Source organism: Bison bison, unplaced genomic scaffold (genome assembly GCF_000754665.1).
Source record: "Bison bison bison isolate TAMUID 2011002044 unplaced genomic scaffold, Bison_UMD1.0 scf7180017864356, whole genome shotgun sequence".
NCBI lineage: Eukaryota > Metazoa > Chordata > Mammalia > Artiodactyla > Bovidae > Bison > Bison bison.
In genome coordinates, this window is record NW_011494928.1 from 3,770,411 (window position 1) to 3,778,014 (window position 7,604).

Below are 7,604 nucleotides of genomic sequence, written 5' to 3' on the forward strand. Positions count from 1 at the left end.
AGCTAGTATCACCCGGATGCTCCCTGTTTGCGGCCATAGGGCAAGTCCAGCTCTCGGCATACACAGAGAGCAGGAGGAGGACCGGCTCTTATCAGCAGCAGTGGCGCTGCCTTTGCTTTTTCCTATTCCTGATGACCTTGGTCCCTCTTCTCTTGTCTAATGGGGTTTGGGTGGGGGGTCCGAGGGTGGAGGGGATATGAAACAAAAAAGTCCCCACAGCGTCTCAATGCCCCTCACGCATTTTAAATTTGACCAGTCTGCCCTCTAGCGGTAGACATGATCATTTCCACCGCTTTCCCCGCAAGTGGAGTTGAAACAGAAAACACGGGTAAAGGCGTAAAGGACGGCATCTGAGGTGTCGCCTCACCTCTCACTACTGGTCCTGCCGCCGCCATGTAAAGAGAGAAAATTTACTAAAAGTAGCCCCATCGCTCACCTCCTTGTGTGAAGACTTTGAAGGTCCTTCTGAAAACGCACACCGTGCCTTTGCCTGGGAGGACTGGTCCGCCTGAGAATCCTTTAGCTCGAATGAAGCCAGCCTGAGGAATGAGACTCAGAGGGATGAGGTTAGGAAATTCCGTGGGAAGTAAGCCCGAAAATGAGCCATGAAGGTGTCCCCTGGCTGTTCCAAATGTAAAGAACAGAAGACAAGACATGTAATACAGGCACAAGCGTTCCCATCTGTAGCATGGGCATGATGCTGATAATTCTGCGGTCAGCAAAACGCTAAACCACAGATGATAGATTTGTTATTTTAAGTCTCCCTGGACATGGCATGTTGGAACTGACGTTGAAGGTGAAAATGGCGTATGTATGTAAAAAGACATCTTTGTTTTGACCTGGGCTAGATGACATCAGGGCATGAATTACGAAGTCATCAGGCTCTTTAGCAAAAGCTGCAGAGTGCGCGCAGGATGAGTAGACACCTAATGGAAGGTTTGAGGGAAGTTCCAGCTGTGGAGTTCTAACAGTGAAGTCACAGGAACAAAGGTGGAAGGGTAGGGAGAGAAAAGGTGGGGGGAAAAGCACAGAGATTTGAAGTCTGGGAAAGGCTGTTAGAGATGAGACAACTCATAGAAATAGGACAGAGGCTCTTCCTTTTTAAAAAACTTTTTGGTGTGGACCATTTAAAAAGTCTTTATTGAATTTGTTACAATACTGCTTCTGTTTTATGTTTTGGCCCCAAAGAATGTGGGATCTTAGTTCCCTGACCAGGAATTGAACCCACACCCCCTGCATTGGAAGGCAAAGACTTTAACCACTGGCCCACCAGGGAAGTCCCCAAGGGGCTTTTTCTAAAGGAGAAGAGTCAATGAGTCCTCATGATCTAATCACCTCCCAAAGGCTCCACCTCCAAACACCACCACAGTGGAGATTAGGATTTAATATATGAATTTTCAGGACACACAGCCTTTCAGTTTATAGCTCACTGTCTGCTTGGTCATCTGACCACAGATGGGTTCCGCATCTTGTTTTTCTTTATTCTCATGGTCTAAATCCTCTGGAGAAGGGCATGGCAATCCACTCCAGTATTCTTGCCTAGAGAACCCCATGGACAGAGGCACCTGGTGGGCTACAGTCCATAGGGTCGCAAAGAGTCAGGCACGACTGAAGTGACAACACAAACACAAGAAAGAACCTGGTCATAGCTGGTGTTCATTAAATGTTGAGTTAATGCATATAACTGGGTAATACAATCATATCATGAAATAATAGTTAACCTGTGTGACATCACTCTAGGTATAACGTTTCAGAGGTAGGAGAAAACCAGGGGAGAAGACTTCATGAATGAGATAGGATGTGAGCTAGAAAAGGAAGACGTGGTCAAGTATGAAAAGCGCTTGCTACAACAGCGCCGGGAGTGATGTGATGTGCTAAGCACGGTCTAAGGGCTTTACCCCGGGAGCCCATTTAATCCTCACTACAGCCTCCAGGGCAAGTGCTGACCCAGACCCCAGGCAGTATGGCCTCAGGGTCTGCTCTCCTCCCCAGTGGGCTGGGGACTCACATAAGCCCCAATTCAGAGACAAGAAGGAACACAGCACATTGTGGTCCAGTTGAAGGATGACATGAAATAATGCTGTATGGATCAAAACACTAACATCATAATACTCACATCTGTACAGTAACACTACATTGGTGGTTTGCGAAGTGCTGTCAGATGCATCATTTTGTTTAACACTGACACAGTCCTGTGAGTTTGATATGGTGGATATTATTATTCCTATTTTACAAGAAGAAAAAAAAAAACAAAACAAGGCTCAACGTGATTAGTGATAAACTGAAACTCTGAGCTCTGCTCTCTTTAGGGCCATATTTTGGAGGTTCTGGAAAGCTAGTAAGAGACATTAGCGTTGATGTTTTCTGTAAAGAGAACCACTGTAGGTTTCAAGCAGGGCAGGAATGCTTATAGAGGGCTGTTTGTCTAAAAGAGTGTCCCATGTCACCACTTTCTAGAATGCTGAGGAAAAAACAAGTCCAAATATACAGAGATTGAAGCAAGCATAAATTTATTTTCTCAGCTGTGCTTGGCAGTATTATAGAAGTGCAGAATTCCCTTCAATATGCCTGTTTCACCACATTACAAGCATTTAAATAAAATATTTTACCCCATCAACACACACTGACACCATATGCATTATATTATCAATACACTGCTCCCTTTAAAATTGCTAGAATATTTTAGATTCCCACCTGTCTTCTCCCCGGTGCCAAAGATTTATAGCTGGAGTTCCCCTCTCTGGAAAGCAGAGTGCTTACTATATGTGTTGGGTCTCTGGGGCAGCAGACACATCAATTGTATCCTCAGGAGTCAGTGTTTCCTTCTTTCTGCTAATTTGAGCCTCAAGAAACCCACAGACTTCTGACGGCTGCCTCACTAGTTCACCAGTTACGTGGCAGCCCCATTTTTGGCTCAGACAGAGCTCTGGCTGGGAATGAAAGCGTGTAAAGAACAAGCAGGCTGTTGCACTTAATGTGAAGTATTCTGAGAGCCTGTTCACATGTCTTCACTGCCTTTTTGAGGGTAGGATAGCGTCTGTCTTGTGCATTTGTTATATCCTCAATATCTGGTTTATCACTGTATCCTCAGCCAAAATGTTTGGTTGGCACTTAGTAATTGCTCAATGAATAGTCAATGAATGAATGAAAACAATGAACCAAAATGGTTGTAACTGGATGATTACTATCTTGGGGGGCATATGCCTCATGGCATATGGGATCTTAGTTTCCTGACCAGGGACTGAACCATGTCCCCTATGCTGGAAGGCAGAGCCTTCATCATTGGACCACCAGGAAGTCCCCAGACCTCCCTGTCTTTTTAAGTATATAACTCACAGTCTACACCCTCATTGCTGAATAAATATCAGTAATATTAATAAAAATCATATTAGCTGAAATATGATTTAAAAGACGAAACAAAATAAATTCATTTTCCTATTCTCTCCTCTCACTTTTCACTCTCCTTAAATAAAAGGCCCAATTCCTCCCCACCTTCGGATCTACCCACACACATTTTAAAGAAATATTTATAGCTTTTAAAAGCCTTTCTGAGCCCATCTTTCCTCTCCTGCTGGGCACTCTTAATCTCACTTCTGTTAGCAGCTGTAAATTACCCTGAGATCCTATCACTTGTTAAGCCCTTTTGGTGTTTATGCCAGAGAGAAAGGCCAGTTGGCAGATGGTCAGATGGAAACCTGATTACTTCTGTTCTTGCAATGATTCCCTTTCATCAGGACTTTATACATGAGAATTATTGAGGGTCCTCCCCCACCCCAACTTTAATGCCAATCTCTTGTATTGAATGTGGATAAAGATAAAGGGAACTCAGAGCAGTGAAATGGTTCCCCATCAGAGAAACATGTTAAACTGCTCCTAACCTGAATGGCTTCTATTGCAGTTTGAGGGGCAGCATTGCATAGTGACTAGTCACACTAGTGTTGTTACTGCCTAGGGAAAATTCTTCTTCTTGATCATTGCTTATTAATGTTCATTCCTTGTTGGGTAGCAACACTAGAAACAGCCTATACACCTAGCCCTAAGCCAATAGAGTACAAAGGGACCCAATTAAAAATTAAAAACTGAACACCAATAAACACATTTAAAAGGTGTTTTTTGTTTGGTTGGTTTGGTTTTGTCTCCTGCAGTCTGAAGTGAGTGTATTAAAATAAAAGCCACAAAAGATTCAGTTTAGAATATGTTCCTGTCCTTGGGTCAATCTCAATAGCAAAGGAGATAGAGAACTGTGATTTGCTCAGTTTGGGTCACATGCCTACCCCTGTGGCCTGGAGGGCTGGCTCTGTAATGAGAAGAGGAAACAAAGGTGCCTATATATATATGTAATAGCTTCTAATGTTGCCAACACAGGTCCGTCTAGTCAAGGCTATGGTTTTTCCAGTGGTCATGTATGGATGTGAGAGTTGGACTGTAAAGAAAGCTGAGCACCAATGAATTGATGCTTTTGAACTGTGGTGTTGGAGAAGACTCTTGAGAGTCCCTTGGATTGAAAGGAGATCCAACCAGTCCATCCTAAAGGAAATCAGTCCTGAATGTTCATTGGAAGGACTGATGTTGAAGTTGAAACTCCAATACTTTGGCCACCTGATGCGAAGAACTGACTCATTTGAAAAGACCCTGATGCTGGGAAAGATTGAGGGCAGGAGGAGAAGGGGACAACAGAGGGTGAGATGGTTGGATGGTATCACTGACTCAATGGACATGAGTTTGAGTAAACTCTGGGAGTTGGTGATGGACAGGGAGGCTTGGAGTGCTGCAGTCCATGGGGTCGCAAAGAGTCAGACACGACTGAGTGACTGAACTGAATGTATCTAACATGGTTTTGGAGTTCATTCGTGCTCTTTATGATTCATGACTTTGAGTTTCACAAGCAGCCTGTGAAGAGAGCAGGTCAACTATTACCAAGGAAATGGTGGTGAATTAAAGATGGCTGCAAATTCTTTGTCACTTCACTGGGAGATGACTTTTTCCCCTTCACTTGAACTTGGGCTGGTCCTATGATACTTAATCAAGACAGTGTGGCAAAACTTACCATTTCTCAGCCTTGCCTTTAAAAGGATTTGCAGCTTTCATGTTCTTGCCCTGGAAATACTCATTCTTTGGACATTCTCTCTTGAATCTCAGCTAGTAAGAATTCCAACCCACATGGAGAGGCTGCTTGAAGGCACTGAGATATGTCTGGGACCTGGGACCCTTTGCTGCAGTACTGAAGTATTTGCCCCTGGACAAATACCTCCCTGAGCAACAAAATACAAAGAAACTGTATGGGACTAAAAATAACTGCATGCATACACAGTTGGGGCAAAATTATGAACTGATGCAAAGAGACCAAAAAACCAAACTGTAATTTTCTTTTTAATATCTATACATTTATTTTTATTTGTTTGGCTGTGCTGGGTCTTGGTTGCAGTACATGGAATCTTTGATCTTTGTTGAGGCACATGGGATCTAGTTCCCTAACCAGGGATCGAACCCAGGCCCACTGTATTGTGAACGCAGAGTCTTAGCCACTGCACCACCAGGAAGTCCCTGAACTGCCACCTTTGAAAAGCCTGGAGCAAAAGCAGAGTACTGAGCATGCCCCCTGCACACAAGACCACAAAGTGCTGGGCAAACCACCTAAGCCATCCCTCTAGCCTGACCCCCACAAACACCTCTACCCTCATCCCCACACAAGAAACAAGCTCAGCCTCCTTGAAAAGTGAGCAAGTAAGGGAACAAGTTGTTTGTTCTCACTCCACCCTGCTGCAGAAGGGACCCCAGGAGAACTTTGCCTGAATTTCTTGTCTGGCCCCTGATAATTTAAATTGATTGAGGAGGCCAAGAACCCTGGTTGGTAACAGCACTTCACTCAATAGTTCCAGCAAAGTTTCAGCTGACAATCAGAATCAATTGCTAGTCATAATGAGTGAGCCATTCTGGATACTCTGAGGTGGTCTGGTTGGCAATAATAGAGAAACAAATCACAAACCAAGGCTCATTGGCTTCGCGTTCAACAGTTGGAAAGTCTCAGAGTTGTGACAGTAGACCAAACACTCTGATTCTAAGCCCACTGGGTTTTCTTTGATTCCTCACTGCCTCCTATCAAAAAAAAATAACAAGCCTTAATTCAAAATCTCCAACTGTAAGATTTCTGCCCAGGATGCAGGTTGGGGAAGTGATTTATTTATTCATTCAACAAACATTTCAGAAGCTCAAAGTGGCAGGTGACTGAACAAAGTGCACTCCAGTTCTTGAGAATTCAGTCTAGTCAACACAGAGCCTAATAAACAGATCATTTCAATAAGAATTGATAAGTGCAATGATGGGGAATGTGCTTGGTGCTTTTGGAAAACGCAGTGGGCACCAAAATTAGCCTAAAGCATGAAATAATGGGCGCATCTTTTGTTCAGTGTGGGAGGGTACCTATGAGTCTGTGTTGAGGATGTTGAAGAGTTTTGTTTAGAATAAGTACAATTATTAAGATAAATGTGATCATGGACAGGGAAGCATGAAGGAAGAATCCCAGTATTGGGGATAAATACATGAATTCTAGTCTCGGTTTCACTCTTCCATGTCCTCTTGGCCAAGTCACCAAATTTTCTCTGTAATGCAGCTTGTCTGTAAAACCAAGGTGGTTGTTGTTCAGTCACTCAGTCGTGTCCACCTCTTTGTGACCCCATGGTCATGTATGGGTGTGAGAGTTGGACTGTGAAGAAAGCTGAGCACCGAAGAATTGATGCTTTTGAACTGTGGTGTTGGAGAAGACTCTTGAGAGTCCCTTGGACTGCAAGGAGATCCAACCAGTCCATTCTGAAGATCAGCCCTGGGATTTCTTTGGAAGGAATGATGCTAAAGCTGAAACTCCAGTACTTTGGCCACCTCATGCGAAGAGTTGACTCACTGGAGAAGACTGATGCTGGGAGGGATTGGGGGCAGGAGGAGAAGGGGACGACAGAGGATGAGATGGCTGGATGGCATCACTGACTCGATGGACGTGAGTCTGAGTGAACTCCGAGTGAGTCTGAGTGAACTCCGGGAGTTGGTGATGGACAGGGAGGCGTGGCGTGCTGTGATTCATGGGGTCGCAAAGAGTCGGACACGACTGAGCGACTGAACTGAACTGAACTGAAATAGGAAACAGCTCTCACTCCCTTTCTGATTGCAGGTTATCTACAGCGGTTAAATCCTTGACATGTTCTAGGTAGTGTGGCCCTCTGGAGGCACAGCATTACGATACGGTTCCCTGTATAGTGAATTGAAAACTATCAGAAAATAACTGCAGCGTGAGAAAGTACCAAACGAATTGTGTCCTCAGACAAGAAAGGCTGCACTTCCCAAGGCGTCTTCATAAAGACGCTTGAGACTGAAGCCACCCGGGTGGGCTGTGGTAACTCTCCCTTCCTGGACGTTTGTCTCGGATCTGTAAGATGAGCCTGTCCGGAGACGTAAAGCAGACCCTCCGAGCCACGCCCGACACGAGAAATAATGGGCCCCACGTAGGAGGGGCGCGCGCCCCGAGCGGCTTCCGCCGCGGCCGTCCCGACTGCCCCCGGGGCGGGCGGGGCTCGGCGCTTCCCGCGGCCTGGCCGCGCCACTGGCGAGCGGTT